Genomic DNA, 19,646 nt, shown 5'->3' with positions numbered 1-19,646 from the left:
GGTGTGGGCAGGGGTCTGCGGGGGAGCCGGAGAGGATGGTGTTCATGGTTTTAGTGATTTCCTCATTGTTGTTGGGGGTCCAGGTGCTTAGTACGTTGGTGCAGCAGGGTACAATGGGGTCGACCTTGTCGGTGGTGGTGGTGGTGGGGGATGGCATTGTGAAGCTTCCATGAATGTCTGTGATCTTGCGGTGGAAGAAGATGGAGAGGGAGTCGCAGAGGTCTTGTGAGTGGAGAGGGTCGGTGGAGCAGGACTTGGGGTTGGTGAGTTCCTTGATGATGTTGAATAGCTCCATGCTGTTGTGTGTGTTGTTGTCAATTCGTTCTTGGTAGAAAGATCTTTTGGTGGTCTGGATGAGCTGGTGGTGTTTGCGCATGGTTGCTTTGAGGGCGGTGAAGTTGCTCTCTGATTGTTCTTGGTGCCAGGTTTTTTCAGTTTTCCGATATTCGCGTTTGGAGGCCTGGAGGTCTGCGGTGAACCAGGGAGCTTTCTTCTTGATGCGGGTGTTGTTGGTTTTCTTGAGTGGAGCGAGGGTGGTGGCGCAGTCGTCGACCCATTGCTTGAGGTTGAGAGAGGCGGTGTTGGAGTCGCTGGTTTTTGGTGGTAGGGTATGGGTGAGGTTGGAAATCTGTTGTTCCTTGGAGAACTAGTTCCATTTGCGGTGAGGAAGATGCTGTTGGTGGTGGGTGGTGTGCTTCAGGAAGGAAAAATGAACGCAATGGTGGTCGGTCCAGTGGAGTTCGGTGGTGTTGTTGAAGGTGATGTGGCTGCTGGAGAAGATAGCGTTGAGCGTGTGCCCGGCTAAATCAGTGGGCGAGGTGACCAGTTGCTTGAGGCCGAGGTTGGCAAGGTTGTCAAGAAGGGCAGCGAAGTTGCAGTTGTTGGTGTTCTACAGGTGGAAATTTAGGTGACCGAGGAGCAGGTAGTCCGAGGAGGGGAGGGCATGGGAGCTGATCGTGTCGGCGATGGTGTTGCAGAATTGGAAGGGGGTCCTGGTGGTCTGTAGATGAGGGTTCCTCTCAGGGTGGTGTTGGCGTTGATGTGTATCTGAAAGTGCAGGTGTTCTGCGGCATCTGGGGCGACATTGGTGTCAGTGGAGATTCTGATGGTGCTTCTGTGTATAATGGCGATTCCTCCACCTGGTTTGTTGATACGGTCTCTTCGGGTGATCTTGTAGCCCTCAGGAATGGCTATGGCGATGTCTGGTTCTGAAGAGGGGTTCATCCATGTTTCGGTGAGGAAGGCGATGGCAAGAGAGGTTGACGTGAGAAGGTCCCAGAGCTCGATGGCATGCTTGTGGACGGAGCTGGTGTTGAGGAGGATGCAGTTGAGATCGTTGGGGGATCAATTGCATGTGAATCAGCACTAGCAGCAGGCAAAGGGTACATAGGTGTGCCTTGGGGCAGCCTGGGTGCAGGCGGTGGGCCAGCTGGGGTTGAGTGCGTGGAGCTCAGCAGTGGTGTAGTGGTGACTGGAGGCATGGGAGGTGCGAGGGGCAGGGGGACAGGTGCTGGGCGTGGTCCAGGTGCAGACGGGCACCTCCCCTGCTTGCCATTAAGAAGGGGAGGTGGGAGGAAGGAGCAGCTGGGAGGTGGGAGGGGTGGTGAATGGGGGCACAAGGGGGGTGGGCCGCAGGGGATGCAGCGGCGGTAACGGGAACCGGGCAGAAACACACAGCAAAGCAGAGAAAAAGGCAGAGACAGCAGAAAAGGCAATAAGCCAAAAAATGGCACAACAGGCACAAAAATAGTGACAGGATAAACACACAAGACAAACACACAATACTTACGACCACTAGACACCAGGGATGAGGCGCAGGCGGGTCCTGCGGGTGGTGGAGGGCCTTGAACTCACGGCAGCAGCAAGGGCGGGTTCAGGAGCACAAGGGCAGTCCGGTGGAGCTGCTCATCGCGCAGAGTGGTTCCTGGCCTTAATTCAGGTCAGGGGTCACTCTGGGCAGCGTGCAGCATCTACCATTAAGAAGGGGACGTGGGAGGGAGGAGCAGCTGGGAGGGGGGAGGGGGTGGCGAATCGGGGCACAAGGTGGGTGGGGCCACAGGGGAGGCTGCGGCGGGAACAGGAACCGGGGAGAAACAGGCAGCAAAGCAGAGAAAAAGGCAGAGACAGCAGAAAAGGCAATAAGCCAAAAAACAGCACAACAGGCACAAAAAACAGAGACAGGATAAACACAAAAGACAAACACATGATACTTACGACCACTAGACACCAGGGATGAGACGCAGACGGGTGCCTGCGGGTGGTGGAGGGCCTCGAACTTGCGGAAGCAGCGAGGGCAGGGTCAGGAGCACGAGGGCACTATGGTGGAGCTGCTCATCGCGCAGAGTGGTTACTGGTTTAATTCAGGTCAGGGGTCACTCATGATTGTTGTAAATGCCAGACGACATGTATGTGCATGGCAGCATGAGCTGTATATGCATTTTCCATGAGTCAGTTTAGGGTCACGTGAGCAGTGTATAGTTTCACATATTCTTCAACCAACATTTGCCCTTGTTAAACTGTTTTGTGGAAGGCATATCCTGAGTCACTCTGTCATTCAGGTTGCCACACACCATATGACAAATTGCTGTTTGTTACATGATGTACTGTCATTAATGGAAGTGATGGGAATGGAGTGCCATGTAAGTTCTGTCAGTTCAGCCTGCAGAGACCAGGGCCCGTCACTTGTATCTTCCACTATGAGACATAGGCCCTCATTCTGACCCTGGCGGTCGGTGATAATGCGGCGGCTAAGCCGCCAACAGGCCGGCGGTCCAAAATATGCAATTCTGACCCTGGCGGGAACCGCCAACACAGCCCGCCGCATTAACACTCCGCCCGCCACGGCGGAACAAACAAACAGCGCGGCGGTCCCCGCCAACAGCCAGGCGGCAGACAATGTACCGCCCACCCTATCACGACCCACCAATCCGCCACCTTTTCCGGGGCGGGAGCACCGCCGATAAAAACACGGCGGAAACAGACTACGAACGGGAAAACGCTCACCTCTACGCACTCCACGCGAGATTCCGGCAGTATGGAACCCGAGTTGCAGGTCATCCCCGCACTCCTATACCTGCTCCTGTACCAGGAGCACGCCCGGCGGCGCGGAAGACATCGGTGAGTACTGCACCTATGACACAGGGGAGGGAAAAGAGTACCGGCACACACCCACCCACCCACACCCACTACAACACACACATCAATGCATTCCCACAGATCACTGTCACAACCCACAACCCCCCCCCTCCGAAATAATGCAAAGACCAAAAGAAGAGATCATAAACGGGCAGATATATTGAAATATGGACACCAGTAATCCCAATAAATAAATAAACTATGTACAAAATATATACAGCTACTAAATGTAGTCCAACCACTGTCCGTGGACCACAGGGGTCCTGTGCAAAGGGGCAAGGCCCAGTCCCACGACAAGAACTCCACGGAGAGAACACTGCAGGGGCATCAGAAAGAAAATAGGACAGGCACCTCAGGGGGAAGGGAAGGGGGGGCACCTCAGCCACTTGAGTACACGACGCCAGATCCACGAGGGGACTCCATGACCACTGGCCCATCCTGGGGAGAGCAAAGCCACAGTCCATACAGTCCATACAGTGGGTGGCCTGCCCACTGGGCCATCCTGGGGAGAGCAAAGCCACAGTCCATACAGTCCATACAGTGGGTGGCCTGCCCACTGGGCCATCCTGGGGAGAGCAAAGCCACAGTCCATACAGTCCATACAGTGGGTGGCCTGCCCACTGGGCCATCCTGGGAGAGCAAAGCCACAGTCCATACAGTCCATACAGTCCATACAGTGGGTGGCCTGCCCACTGGGCCATCCTGGGGAGAGCAAAGCCACAGTCCATACAGTCCATACAGTGGGTGGCCTGCCCACTGGGCCATCCTGGGGAGTGCAAAGCCACAGTCCATACAGTCCATACAGTGGGTGGCCTGCCCACTGGGCCATCCTGGGGAGAGCAAAGCCACAGTCCATACAGTCCATACAGTGGGTGGCCTGCCCACTGGGCCATCCTGGGGAGAGCAAAGCCACAGTCCATACAGTCCATACAGTGGGTGGCCTGCCCACTGGGCCATCCTGGGGAGTGCAAAGCCACAGTCCATACAGTCCATACAGTGGGTGGCCTGCCCACTGGGCCATCCTGGGGAGAGCAAAGCCACAGTCCAAACAGTCCATAACAGACTCCACTGCCACTGGAGGAGGCATGTTGGCCAGAGGACATCCTGCAGCCCTGCCCGAGACAGATCCTGCCCTGCCACGTCTGCCAAAGGGCCAGCGGTTCTTGCCTTGAAGGGCCCAGTTCAGCGCTTCTTGCCTTGAAGGGCCCAGTTCAGCGGGTCTTGCCTTGAAGGGCCCAGTTCAGCGGTTCTTGAGACGGCGGTCCCCAGCGGAGCGGTGCTTGAGACGGCGGGGCCCAGTTCAGCGGTTCTTGAGACGGCGGGGCCCAGTTCAGCGGTGCTTGAGACGGCGGGGCCCAGTTCAGCGGTGCTTGAGACGGCGGGGCCCAGTTCAGCGGTGCTTGAGACGGCGGGGCCCAGTTCAGCGGTGCTTGAGACGGCGGGGCCCAGTTCAGCGGTGCTTGAGACGGCGGGGCCCAGTTCAGCGTTTCTTGAGACGGCGGGCCCAGTTCAGCGGTTCTTGAGACGGCGGTCCCCAGCGGAGCGGTGCTGGAGACGGCGGGGCCCAGTTCAGCGGTTCTTGAGACGGCGGTCCCCAGCGGAGCTGTGCTGGAGACGGCTTGGCCCAGTTCAGCGGTGCTTGAGACGGCGGGGCCCAGCGGAGCGGTGCTGGAGACGGCGGGGCCCAGTTCAGCGGTTCTTGAGACGGCGGGGCCCAGTTCAGCGGTGCTTGAGACGGTGGGGCCCAGTTCAGCGGTGCTTGAGACGGCGGGGCCCAGTTCAGCGGTGCTTGAGACGGCGGGGCCCAGTTCAGCGGTTCTTGAGACGGCGGGCCCAGTTCAGCGGTGCTTGAGACGGCGGGGCCCAGTTCAGCGGTGCTTGAGACGGCAGGGCCCAGTTCAGCGGTTCTTGAGACGGCGGGGCCCAGTTCAGCGGTGCTTGAGACGGCGGCCGGTCTATGGCCAACTGCTCATTGCCTGGTGGTGCCCTCCTGGGCAGCGGGGATGGTGCTCCTTCAATGCCCACCTGGGCTGTGGGTGGTGGGGCCCTCCTGGCCAGCTGGGCTGGGTCCTCCCTGGCCAGCGGCTATGGGGGTGGTGGGCTCCTCCTGGGCAGCAGGCCTGCAGCCTGACCTCTCCGACTTGCTGCCCTTGCCCTCCTTAGTCGGGAGTCTGTGGCCCTTTCCTCCCTTTGGAGCTGTGGCTGGTGACTGTGTCTGGGTGGTGTCCGGGGGGGATGTAGAAGCCGGGCTCCTGCGGCGCCCCTTCCGCCTTCTGCTCCTCTTCCCAGGGGGTGGGCTGGCTGTCCCCTTGCTGCTGGGCGAAGATCCAGACATGCGGGCTGGTGGGCTCCAATACCCCTGCACCCTTGTCAAGGGGGCTGCAGGGCTGGTGGTGGCTGAGGTGCTCTTCTTACCCCGACGAGAAGGAGGGGGGGGCTCAGGGTCAGGAAAGAAGTTAGCAGTGGCGAGGAAGAGTTTCTTGGGACAATGGAGAGTGGTAGGTACAGTGGGAATGGGAGTGGAGGGAGAGGATGTGGTTGTAGGTGAGTCACGTTTGCTGTCTTTGGGTGCAGGTGCAGGAGGGATAGGCTGTCGTGAGGTGGATGGCTGTTGGGTGGGTGGGTGGCTGCGTTTGTGTGGTGTGGAAGAGGGGGTGACAGACACAGTGGGAGAGGACACAGGGGACGTGTAAATGGCAGTGGGGGTGGTGACTGCACGTGTGCGGACTGGACTGGAGGGTGTGCTGGTGATGGAAACACTGGCTGATGGTGAGGTGAATGGAGGTGTGAGTGTAGACGTCACAGGGAGGGAGGAGGGAGACGAGGAGGTGGGGGTCACAGAGGTGGTAGTGACTGTTGGCATGTCTGCATCGGAATGTTGCGTGTGTGAATGTCTGCGTGATCTGTGGTGCTTATGTTTGGATGAGCTTCTCTTGGGTGTTGAGGTGTGTGCAGGCTGGTCTGATGGTGTGGGTGGGACAGGCAGAGGAACAGGAGACTGGGAGGAGGGAGTTAGTAGAGGGAGGCAGGAGACAGGGACAATGGCTGCCGTCAGTGCTGAGGCCAGAGCCTGGAACGATCGCTGATGGGCAGCCTGACCCGAATGAATGCCCTCCAGGTACGCATTGCTGCGATGAACCTCCCTCTCCACCCCCTGGATGGCATTCAAAAGGGTAGTCTGCCCAACAATGAGCGTTCGGAGGAGGTCAATGACCTCCTCACTGAGGGCAGCGGGGGTAACAGGGGCAGGGCCTGAGGTGCCTGGGGCGAAGGAGATGCCCGGCTTCCTGGCAGAGCGGGCACGGGGCGAACGCTGAGGGGCTGCTGGGAGGGCGGAGCTGGTGCGCTGGGTGGCGGCTGTACCTGTAATGGCGGGGGGCACGGATGGTGCCACCCCCGCAAGGGAGCTCCCTTCCGAGGACGTGTCCGTGTCGCTGCAGGGTCCAGTCGTCCCCGTTGTGGAGCTCCCCTCGCCCTCCGTCTCACTGGTCCAGTCAGACTCTGTGGCATGGCCCTCCTGGGCCATGTGAGATGCAGCTCCCTCCTGCCCCGATGCCACTTCTCCTCCGCCTGATGATGCTGATGCACACAAGCACAGAAAGACAAACAAAAAGGGGGGGGAGAGAGAAATAAAGGGATATTGAGTACATGGATCTCCGGTACAGTTAGCGGACATGACAGACACAGATGCCCCCTGCACTAAGTTGCGCACTTGGGGTCCGCTACGCATTCCGTGGAACATGCCCTACACGCCTAGAGTTGACAACTGCACCCATGGATGACACGGCCCAGGGATGGCTGTACTGACACACTACTGAGGGTGGTGGCTGGGGACACAGGGGCTTACGGGGGTGCCCAGCCTACAGATATCGCCCTGGCCTAGGGGGACCCACAGCCCTCCTCCCCCACCCAGACACCTCCACTGCGCGACAACAGAGTAGATAATGCTTGTACTCACCCCCTTGTGTCTGCTGTGCTGCCCTCACGCGCCCATCCAAATCAGGGTAGGCCACCGCCAGGATCCGGAACATCAGGGGGGTCAGTTGACGGCAGGCACCCCGCCTACGTTGGGAGGCCATCCCCAGCAGAGACTCAGCGGTCTTCATGGTCCCGCGGCGGATGTCCTCCCACCTCTTGCGGCAGTGGGTGCCCCGTCGATGGTGGACCCCCAGGGTCCGGACTTCCTTGGCGATGGCACGCCAAATCCCGATCTTCTCATGGGCGCGGACCTATGTGACACGTACAGGGAGGGAGAAATACCACGTTCAAGTTTGTCTGCATTTTCATTGCCAGTGGCCCAACGCCCCCCATCCCCGCCAGGCCCCCCGCCATGCCCCCCGCCAGGCCCAACATGCCCCCCATCCCCGCCAGGCCCCCCGCCAGGCCCAACATGCCCCCCATCCCCGCCATGCCCCCCGCCAGCCCCAACATGCCCCCCATCCCCGCCAGGCCCCCCGCCATGCCCCCGCCAGGCCCAACATGCCCCCCATCCCCGCCAGGCCCCCCGCCATGCCCCCCGCCAGGCCCAACATGCCCCCCATCCCCGCCAGGCCCCCCGCCATGCCCCCCGCCAGCCCCAACATGCCCCCCCATCCCCGCAAGGCCCCCCGCCAGGCCCCCAAGCCAGCCAGTGGCCCCAAATCCATATTGAATTAAACTCACTTGTTGGTCTGGAGGACCGTAGAGTAGTGCATACTGGGGGAGGACCCCATCCACAAGTTTCTCCAACTCCTCTCCAGTGAAGGCAGGGGCCCTTTCCCCAGTCGCAGCAGCCATTGTCCCTTCCAGACCGAGGTCACAGCAACACTTGCAGTATAGGTCCTCTCCTGTGAAAGTTCAAGTCGCAAGTGGATAAGTAGATAGAAAATGGCGGTCACGTCTGCGGCGGTGCGTACCGCGGCGGTGCGTACCGCCACCGCCAGCGCCCTTCGCCATTGTCTCCTGAAACCCAAAGGCTTCAATGTTAACCAATGCGGCTTCGCGCCGCGGTCTTCGACCGCTGACCGCCGCGGTGTGCCACGCCAGCGCATTGACCTCACATCCCATTGTCACACTTCACAGGTCAGGCAGCCGCCATTTCGAGGGTCCACATGGCTCAATTTCAACTGCGTCACACAGGCCTAGGCCTTGCATAGCCACTCAGACACGCCATTCACTGCATAGAGAATCGTTTACTGTGCTAGCTGTGAGTACGTACCTGTGGGTTGCTTGACTGTGTGCTCCATGTTGTCCTTCCTAGGCACCGTCCGCTGGGTTTGGCGAGGAGACGGATGAATCCTCCCGTGTACCGACCGCTGGTGGACCTGTCGACAATGGAAGAACGCCACATTATCCTGACCTACCGTCTTGACCGTGCCACTATACATGAACTGTGTGCCCAGCTGGAGCCCGACCTGATGTCCCCCATCCGCCAACCCACAGGGATTCCCCCTCTGGTGCAGGTCCTGTCAGTACTCCATTTCTTGGCAAGTGGCTCATTTCAGACAACAGTGGGAATTGCTTCTGGGATGTCTCAGCCCATGTTTTCGAAGGTGTTATCCAGAGTGTTGTCTGCCCTGATGAAATACGTGAGGAGCTACATCATTTTCCCTGAGGTGGGCGAATTGGCTACAGTGAAGGGTGATTTCTACGCCCTTGGACATATTCCCAACGTCATTGGTGCCATTGATGGGACCCATGTGGCTTTGGTTCCCCCAAGAGACAGGGAGCAGGTGTACAGGAACAGAAAAAGTTACCATTCCATGAACATCCAGGTGGTGTGTTTGGCTGACCATTCCCAGGGTCAGTGCATGACGCCTACATCCTGAGGAATAGCAGCATCCCTTACGTGATGGAACAGCTAGAGAGACACCGTGTATGGCTATTGGGGGACTCTGGGTACCCCAACCTGTCGTGGCTACTGACCCCAGTAAGGAATCCCCGGACCAGGGCAGAGGAACGGTACAATGAGCGTACTAGGAGGGTGATCGAACGCACCTTTGGCCTCCTAAAGGCCAGGTTTAGGTGCCTGCATATGACAGGTGGATCCCTAATGTACTCACCTAAGAAGGTGTGTCACATCATCGTGGCCTGCTGCATGCTTCACAACCTGGCTTTGCGCCGCCAGGTGCCTTTACTGCAGGAGGATGGTCGAGACGGTGGTGTTGTGGCAGCGGTGGAACCTGTGGAGAGTGACGAGGAGGAAGACGACGGGGCTGAAACAGACAACAGGGACATAATCATTGAACAGTACTTCCAATAGGACACAGGTAACAATTCAAAGATAATTTAGTAAATCTGAACTACTCTCCTGCATCTCTGCTGCCTGTCTATTTGCCCCAGTGTATGATGACTGAGTTGTGGCTTTTCCCTCCCTATTTCAGATCTGGGGTCCCCACTACGAGTCCTGTGCTTCGTTTCCCCATGGACTACAGCTTTGTGGCAGCTGTTTGTTGACTTCACTAGGTACAAGGACATATTTGCACTGTCATGTCAATTACAATATTTTGAAATCACAGCCAGACTCCAGATAGTTTTGTGCAAAATAGGTGTTTATTTCAGTGCTCAAAATGGGATGGGTGGTTTCAAGTGGGTGGGGGCTATGGTGAAGGAATGTCCATGGCAGAGTCCAGAGTAACAGTCACACAGGTGCATTGTCCAGAGGCCTGTGGAGAGATGGAGCATGGGCAGTTCAAGGATGGACAGGGTGACAATGTGGGACAGTGGGATGACATCAGGTGGTATCCTTTGCTGGCGGGGGTCTTGACATCCTACTCTGTCTTCTTGCGAGATCTCAGGGCCCTCTTGCGGGGTGGTTCTTCTCCTGCAGGAGGTGGGGGTCTGGTGGGCTGCTGTTGTGCGGTGGCCTCCTGTCCACTAGCGCCGGCGGAGGTGGTTGGCTGTTCTTGGTCCAGGCTAGTGGCAGGGGCCCTTTGTTGTTGTTGAGTGTCCGTCCTGGTGTTGATGAGGTCCTGCAGCAGCCCGACCATGGTAACCAGGGTGGAGGTGAGGGCTCTGATGTCCTCCCTGTACCCCCGATAGTGTTCCTCCTGCAGTACCTGGATCTCCTGGAACCGGGCCAGTACCGTCGCCATCGTCTCCTGGGAGCGGTTGTATGCTCCCATGATGGTGGTGAGGGCCTTGTGGAGAGTGGGTTCCCTGGGCCCGTCCCCCCCCTGTCGCACAGCTGCCCTCCGAGTTGCCCTGTTTCCCTGGGCCTCTGCCCCCTGGCCGGTGTGCCCACTACCACTGCCCCCAGGTCCCTGTTGTTGTTGGGGTGGTGGGTTATCCTGGGTGCCCTGTAGTGGTAGACACACCGCAGATTGACGCGCCCTGGAGACAGAGGCATGGGCCCGCTGGGTGGGAGCTGTGCTGGTGTTCCCAGAGGGGTTTGGGTCTGTAGTGGCCTGTGCCTGTGTGAGGGGAACCAACTGTCCAGAGGTCCCCGATGGTCCGGGCTGGTCATCAGTGTCCAGGTCGACAGAGCTGCTGTCATCGCTGACGGCCTTTTGGGTGGGGGGTGTGGAGAATTCTGGGCCCTCCGCGGCGGTGTGTTGACGGTCGGGTCCTGCAGGGGTATAGAGGTATGGTTATAGTTTCAATGTGTGGCATATGGGTGTATCTGTGGGTTCCCGTGTCCCCAAGTGCTGGCATTCGTGTGTGGGGGCTTTGGTGAGGGTGGCTTGTGGGGGGGATGTGTATATGCATTGGGCATGCTTTGGTGATGGGTGTCCATGCTTAGTGGACGCATGCAGGCCTAGGTTTTGGGATGTGTGGGTTGTGATGGTGAGACATTGGCAGGGAATAGGTGTGCTGGGGGTGGGGGTGAGGATGGTGGTGGGGGTGAGGATGGTGGTGGGGGTGAGGGTGGGGGTGAGGATGGGGGTGGGGGTGAGGGTGGGGTTCGAGGATGGGGGTGAGGGTTGGGGTATGATTTGGCATGCAGGTGGGGGGGAAGCAGTAGTGAAGCTTCAACTTACCAGTATCCATTCCTCCGCCGACTCCTGCGAGGCCGTCAGGATGCAGGATGTTCAAGACTTCCTCCTCCCATGTTGTAAATTGTGGGGGTTGAGGTGGGGGTCCTCCGCCAGTCTTCTGCACGGCGATGTTGTGCCTGGATACCATGGAACGCACCTTCCCCCGTAGGTCGTTCCATCGCTTCCTGATGTCTACCCGATTTCTGGGGTGCTGTCCCACAGCGTTGACCCTGTCGACAATCCTCTGCCATAGCTCCGTCCTCCGGGCAATGCTGGTGTATTGGATCTGTGTGCCGAACAGCTGGGGCTCTACCCGAACGATTTCCTCCACCATGACCCTGAGTTCTTCGTCTGAGAAGCGGGGGTGTCTTTGGGGTGCCATGGGGTGGTGTGTATGATGTGTGGAATGGAGTATGTGTAGTTAAGTGTGTTGAGTGTGGTGGTGTGTGTTGTTTTGTGTGTAGATATTGTGTGGGTGATGGTGTTGAGTGGCTGTGGCTGCTAGTTTGTGGATGGTGGTGTCTCGCTCTGGCCTTCTTTCTGAGTTTTTGGTCGTAGGGGTTTGTGGGTGATGTGGGTGTGTGTTTTATATTGTATTGTGTGTGTGGGAGTGGTGTGTGTATGTGTATCAGGTGTGTGGAATTCAATTCGGCCAATGTGGCTGAGTTTTGTTCGTTTGTGTGTATTCTGACCGCGGCGGTGTGTCCCGCCAATGGAAAACCGCGTTTGAAAGACCGCCGCGTGGATTCGTGGGTCGTAATGGCATGGGCGTATTTCTGTTGGCGTGACAGTGGAGGTTTTGTCACCTCCACTTTTCCGCCGACCGCTGGTCTGGCGGTCTGTTGTGGCTGTCGGATTTTCGGAGGTTTGGCTGCTGCGGGTCAGAATGACCGTGGCGGGTTTCCGCGACCGCGGCGGGATTATGGAGGATTTCTGACCGGCGGTAGGCGCCTTTTACCGCCGAGGTCAGAATGACCACCATAGTTTACACTGTGGCTGTGTAACTGTGGCACTGTGCCCAGTCTCTGTACACCATAAAATCCTGTCATGTGACCAATATGAGGCTCTGATGGCAAATTCTGTCCTGACTGATTCATTACTTTGACTAGATTAGGAAACGTATATGACCCTGGCGGTATTACAACGCCAGGGCCAAAACGACGGGAGCTCCGCCAACAGGCTGGCGGTGCCTCCCGGCGTATTATGACCGCGGCACGGTGGTTTTCCGCCACAATGGCTCCGGCGGTTGTAATCCACCAGGGCAGCGCTGCTTGCAGCGCTGCCCAGGGGATTACGGGTCCCCGACCGCCAGCCTTTTTCTGGCGGTCTGAACTGCCAGGAAAAGGCTGGCGGTACGGGGAGTCGTGGGGCCCCTGGGGGCCCCTGCACTGCCCATGCCACTGGCATGGGCAGTGCAGGGGCCCCCTGACAGGGCCCCATGCGGCTTTTCACTGTCTGCTGTGTAGACAGTGAAAAGCGCGACGGGTGCAACTGCACCCGTCGCACGGCCGCAACACCGCCGGATCCATTTGGAGCCGGCTCCCATGTTGCGGCCCACATCCCCGCTGGGCCGGGGGGCAGAAACTTGGTTTCCGCCTGCCGGCCCAGCGGGGATGTCCAAATGGGCACCGCGGGAGTGCGGCCGCATTGGCGGCCGCACAGCAGTTACAGCTCGCCCGCCAATGTTGTAATGAGGCTCTTAATGTTCTGCCCATGTGATAGACATTCAGAGTAATCACAACTGAACATGTTTCTAGTCTGTAAATTATATGAAGAGCAGAGAAGGGCTTTCTTAAGGCTTTTAAATATCAGGATGTGTAAGGAAGCAATGTTTTACTTGCAGTTATTTCAATCTGATACGGTGTGTACAGTTGTTTACCGTTTTGTTGTTGCAGTGGTAAAAGAAAAGAAAAGGAGGGAATCTAATTGGTAAATTTTGGCACTTCCGTTGGTTATTTGCACACTGTTTTATGATATTTATGTTACTCAAATCTGATAGTATTACTTTTTTTTTAAGATATAGGAATAGTTTTAATGGTTTTCAAATATTTCTAATTTTTGAGTTCGTATTTAAATTTTAATAACTATTCTCATTTCTAATGTATGTTTCTTTTATGAATATTTTAAAAGATCTGAATAAAGATCATGACTGACTGACTAGATTAGGAATATGTTCAAAGGTAAATCATTAATCTATGTGCATTTATCATCATTGTCAATGTGTGTCTTAGACTCATGACATCTCCCTTACTCCCAGAGCTCTGTTGTCACCTTCACATAAGTCATAATATTCCTGTACAGGACTATTTCATAACTGACAGCCCCACAGTGCAGACAGTGTGTTGATTCCTGAGAAGCCATGATAAGTGACTCAGTATCTTGGTCACATAGCAGAAACCGTACAATGCATGCCTTTGTTCGTCGGATTCCACCTCTGTAGGATTGACACATATGTCCAAAGGAGTGTTCTGTGGTACTGGTAAATAGTACAGAGCCACACCACCTGAACTGGCATGAGTCTGCATGTTCTCACATGGACAAGGAAGACACTTTCTGCACCCACCATGCCAGCCCGTCGATTGTTACTCGTGTGTAATGTTGGAGTTTGTACTCTGGAAGTTGCCTGTAGGGACTGGATGCAGTGAGTCATTCTCACAGAATGTGAATGTGTTAGTCCATTCATGCCTAAGAAGTTTACCCTTCAGAAGTCACTTAGATGTGTAGTGTTTCATAGTAAATCACATCACAGTACAGGTTGCTGGATGTCAGGAAGCTTGCTTAGTCATTATAGGCCCTGCGTGGCTAGTGGAATAGTCTACAGATGAAAATATATATGTCTGTAGTCATGTCCCTGTACTTATTGGCATGTGTGTTTCTCACTTGGGTAGTGTTGACAAATGGAAAAATCCTAGCTTGATGTTTCTGACATGTATGCAACTCTACTGCTTGGGATAAAAAAAATTATTATAATCCCTTGATTAATCTTTTGCATTCATGCAGGTCAATGCCCATCAAAAGAAAGAACTATGGAGAGTCATCTCCAAGAAGGTGGGGACCCTGGAGGTCCATAGCCTGCGGAGCACCGATTGCAGGAAAAGGTGGGAGGACTTGAGATGCTCGGCCTAGAAAATCACAGATGTGCAGCTGGGGCTGTCCTCCCGACTGGGTAGGGTGCTTGTCAGACCATGACCCTTCTAATGGCCTGCATTCTGGCTGTGGCCTACCCAGACCTTGATGGGCATTTGAGGTCCGGACAGCAGTTACAAGGGTGGGAGTACAGGGAATATTTCCGCCTGTCACATTGCCTAGTGAATGTGTTCTGACAGCTCCCCCGACAATTAGGGATGAGCCATGTGTAACACAGTAGATGAGTGATTGTTTGTGTAGACATGTCATGTGTTGCATACTGATGTGCCTAGCCTATTGGCCCAGGGACCTAGGTCATAACTGAGTACAATACACAAACCACTTGCTCTACAGGGATGACATATGGCTCTGTACAGTGATCAATCAAGTACTGTTTATTGTTGTAGTGTTTTTAAATTCTGTGCAACAGACCACTCCTAAGAGTGTCTTGGCTAATTGAAGATCTTCCCTGGAACTCTTGAGACAATTGTACTTCCCGTTTCAGTTCTCATGAAGAACATGAACACTAAACACATAAATGCCTTAAAATGGTATTAGTAATTGAGGCCTTGATGTAAGAATGAACGATGCAGGCGTTTCTTTGGCAAGTCATGGGCGCATGATTAAGAGGAATGAAAGGGTGGTGCTGGTGACTCACTTTACAACAAAGTGGTTATGGGACACCTAGTAAAGAACTTCCCAAACTTTTCATGTTGTATGGGACTTTTCAGTGACTGCCATTCTCCACTGCTGCATATCTTTTGAATTTTTGCTTTTAAGAATACTGGAAATTACTGGAAGCACAGTGCTGACCAGTTAGATCTCAACAATGGCAAGTAAGTGTTAGACCGTGGTTCATGATAACATTCTGAATATTGGTGGGTGTTTAACAGTTGAAACAGCATTGATGAGGTGACCCAAAACCATGGATAGGGCATGATATGCCTATGAAGGGACACACAAATGCTGAGAAGGTGGCTGAAACACTCAGTGATGGACCAATAATCGAGAGATAATGGGCAGAAGTAACACTTTCTCAAGAAATCTGAATGCTTGCTATGGCCTTTAAATTATCAGCAGAAGGCAGTACTATTGATCACCTGTCAGGTGCAACTTCTGTCAAAGTTAAAACACAATTCCTCAATGTCTGAAATGTAGCTGCCGAGTAGCAAAACATCTAATATTAACGTCAGATTGCCAGGATGTCATTACATGGCCAGTACACAAGCGTGCAGAATGTATTGCAGTCAGTGGAGGAGGATATTGATTGTTATCTAGTTAGGGTTTGGGCTGCAACCAAGGTGGGAGGTAGGATTAGTGTGCTTAGACTTTGGCCCTCATTACAACCCTGGTGGTCGGTGATAAAGCGGCAGTAATACCGCCAACAGGCTGGTGGTAACAAAAATGGAATTATGACCACAGCAGAAACCGCTCAGACTTTAACACACCGACTGCCATGGCAGTAGCAACAAGCACCACGGTGGTAACCGCCAACAGCCAGGCAGAAGTCAATGTACCGCCCACAGTAGTAACAGGCCTATCCACCCCCTTTTATGGGGTGGTACCAACGACATCAAAAGCACGGCGGAAACAGAACACATAAGTCAAAGGACTCACCTCTGGAGACACAGGGAACAAGCACGACGCCATGGAGCCCAAGTTGCACATATTTCCCATGCTTGTCTACCTTTTCCTGCATTGCGAACACCAACGCCGGCGAAGACGACCACAGTGAGTACTGCCACCTAGCACACAAGGGAGGGGGGAGAAAAAAGAGAGTGACACACACACACGCAACACCCCCACCCCCAAGACCATACACACAAACAGATGTAGTAACATTACATATTCCCCCTGTACCCCTCAGGAATAATGCAAAGACAAAATGATTGGAAGAAAGTGAGTGTAATACAATTAAATAACATGAATAAGTGCATTAAATCACAAACGTATATACATATTTACAAATGGAGGGGCACTGCCCAGTCCTCAATGTCCGTGGGCCACAGGGCTACAACACACAGGCCAAGGCCCCACCTCACTCCTGCAACAACACAGAGACAACATTGCAGGGGCATCAGGTCGAAAATACACAGGCACCTCAGGGGGACGGGGAATGGAGGGCACCTCAGCCGGAAGATGGTACAATACCACTGGCCCTGGAGGGGACTACATGCCCTCTCCGCTGTCCTGGGGAGTGCAAGGCCACAGTCTCTCAAGTGGGTGGTCTGCCCACTGCATGGTCCTAGGAGTGCAAGGCCACAGTCTTTCAAGTGGGTGGTTTGCCCACTGCTTGGTCCTGGGGAGTGCAAGGCCACAGTCTCTCAAGTGGGTGGTTTGCCCACTGCTTGCTCTTCGGGAGTGCAAAGCCACAGTCTCTCTAGTGGGTGGTTTGCCCACTGCTTGGTCCTGGGTAGTGCTAGGCCACAGTCTCTCAAGTGGGTGGTTTGGCCACTGCATGGTCCTGGGGAGAGCAAAGCCACAGTCTCTCTAGTGGATGGCTTCTCCACTGGTTCTGGAGGGGGCCTTGTGCCCAGTGTGCTTCATCCTGGGAATGATGGGGTGAGTGGATGGGTCCTTCCACTGGTTCCGGAGAGGGCATTGTGCTCAGTGTGCTTCATCCTGGGAAGGATGGGGTGAGTGGATGGCTTCTTCCACTAGTTCTGACGGGGGTCTTGTGCCCAGTGTGCTTCATCCTGGGAAGTATGGGGTGAGTGGATGGCTTCTTCCACTGGTTATGGACAGGACCTAGCGCCCACTGTGCTTCATCCTGGGAAGGATGTGGTGAGTGGATGGCCTCGTCCACTTGTTCTCGAGGGGGCATTGTGCCCAGTGTGCTTCATCCTGGGAGGGACATTGTGCCCAGTGAGCTTCATCCTGGGAAGGATGGGGTGAGTGGATGGCTTCTCCACTGGTTCTGGAGGGGGGCATTGTGCCCAGTGATGCAGATCTAAGGCAGTGCAAGGTCACGGTCTCTCACCTGGGTGTCTGACCCACTGGATTTGCAGGGGCCAGGACGCATAACAGCCCATGGAGGCAGGACTACACACTGTCCGCCGGCAGTGACGGCTGCTCATTGGTAGCAGTGGCAGTGCTGGTATCGGTGCTGCTAGTGGTGGGGGGTGGCACAAGCCCATCCCCTGCATCCTCAGACGGCTGCCAAATGGGGCTGCTGCTGCTGGCAGTGGTGCTGGTGCTGGCAGTGGTGGGGGGAGGCTTCAGCCCATTCCCTGCAGCTTCGGATGGCTGCCCACTGGGGCTGCTGCAGCTGGCAGTGGTGGCGGTGTTAGTGGCAGTGCTGATGGCAGTGCTGGCAGTGGTGGGGGAGGCTCCAGCCCTTCCCTTGCAGCCACGGATGGCTGCACCCCCATGGTTGGTGGTGGGGGCTCCGAATGAATCCAAGCACCAGGCCTCCTGTGCTTCCTGCCCGCTGGTGCATGGACCTTGCCCTCCCTGTCAGCAGCCAAGGATTGCCCCTTGCCCTTCACACCTGCAGCTGGTGGTGCCTCCTTGCCCTTCACACCTGCAGCTAGTGGTGCCTCCTTGCCCTTCCTAGTTGCAGCTGGTAGTGCCTCCTTGCCCTTCCTTGATTCACCTTGTGCAGGCACCCTGTCAGAGTTGCTGCCTGGTGCCTGGGATCCTCTCCCACCTGCAGTAGCTGTCGACACTACTGTGCCCCTGGACTGGGTGGCTGAGGAGCTTGCCTGGGTTTTCTTCATCCTGGCCTGATGTGAAGGACGGGGGAGGAGGGGGAGGGAAAAGGTCAAGGGTGGAGAGGAAACTCTTCTTAGGGACATTGGGGCAAGAAGAGGGTGAAGATTTGGGAGTGGAGGAAGAGGAAGTGGTTGTATGAGGTGTCTTTCTGCTGTGTTTAAGTGCAGGTGCATGGGCTGGATGCTGTTGTGAGGTGGATGGCTGTTGGGTATCTGAGTGCTTGCGTTTGTGTATCTTGGGAGGAAGGGGCACAGACACAGTGGGAGCGGACACAGGGGACGTGTACTTCGAAGTAGGGGTGGTGACTGCCAGTGAGGGGTGTGTAGTGATAGGCGTGATGGTGGTAATGAATGAGGATGTAGTGCATGCTTGTGTGAGTGTACACGCTACTAGGAGGGAGGTGGACGGGGAGGAGGAGGGGGACACGGTCGAGGCAGTGGATGTTGGTGTGTCTGCATCTGGATGGTGTTTATGTGAGTGTCTGTGTGATGATGTGTGGTGCTTGTGTTTGCCTGAACCACTCCTGTGTGTTGTCCTGGGTACATGCTGGTCTGCCTGTGTGCTTGAGATAGGTTGAGGTTGAGGGGAATATGATTGGGCACAGGAGGTTGGAGGGGGGAGGCTAGAAACAGGGACAATGGCTGCCATCAGGAAGGAGGCCTGAGCCTGGATTGATCTCTGTTGGGCCGCAATGCCAGAGTGAATGCCCTACAGGAATGCATTTGTTTGTTTGCCAGCCCCTGGATGGCATTCACAATTGTTGAGTGCCCAACAGAGATGGATCGCAGGAGGTCAATAGCCTCCTAACTCAAGCAGCAGGCTGAACTGGGGCAGGGCCTGAGGTTCCTGGCGCGAAGGAGATGCCCACCATCCTGGGTGAGCAGGCACAGGAAACACACTGAGGGGCTGCTGGGAGGGAAGTGCTGGTATGGTGTTGTGGCTGTACCTGTAACTGGGGTGGGCACAGAGGTGTCCGCCACCACCGGGGAGCTTCCATCGGAGGAGGTATACTGTTAGAACTGTCCCCTCCAGTCTCCACCATGGTGCTCCCCTCACCCTCCGTCCCACTGGTGCCCTCAGTGTCAGTTAATTTGGCCTCCTGGGCCCTGTGGGATGCAGCTCTCCTCATCGCCAGTGCCTCTGCTCCTCCGCCAGATGATGCTAATGCACATAAGGACAGTGTGACAAAATAAAAAGGGGGGATGAGGACAAGGATACCCTTGGTCAATGCCGGCAACAACACCACCGTTGGCTTACACAACACACTCACACACAGGGAACAGCCCTACGCACTAGGCAATGCACTACCAGTCACAATGCTAGTTACCAGCCCATGGACAGGGATACCTAATGCCAATTGCGGGATACCTGAAGCCCACAGACTCCTGCCCAGTAGTGGATGCCTACTAGCTTGGTTGGAGATATTTTACATCAGAACCCTGCCCAAAATGGGACCTACACTGCAATGTCAGGCCTGGTGTAGGGGCACCCACAGGCACACATCCCCCACCCGGATACCACCCCACCATGTGCAAGTTGTATATTGTGGCACTGTACTCACCCCCTTGTGGCTGCTGTGATGCCCCCAAGCGCCCATCCAGGTTTGGATAGGCCACCACCAGTATGCAGGCTATCAGGGGGGTCAGGGTTCGATGGGCACCCCTTTTTCTCATTGGGAGGTCATCCCCAGCTGGGCCTCCACTGTCTTCTGTGCCC

Source organism: Pleurodeles waltl, chromosome 1_2, assembly GCF_031143425.1.
Source record: "Pleurodeles waltl isolate 20211129_DDA chromosome 1_2, aPleWal1.hap1.20221129, whole genome shotgun sequence".
In the NCBI taxonomy this organism is placed as follows: domain Eukaryota; kingdom Metazoa; phylum Chordata; class Amphibia; order Caudata; family Salamandridae; genus Pleurodeles; species Pleurodeles waltl.
This window is presented reverse-complemented; position numbering follows the sequence as displayed.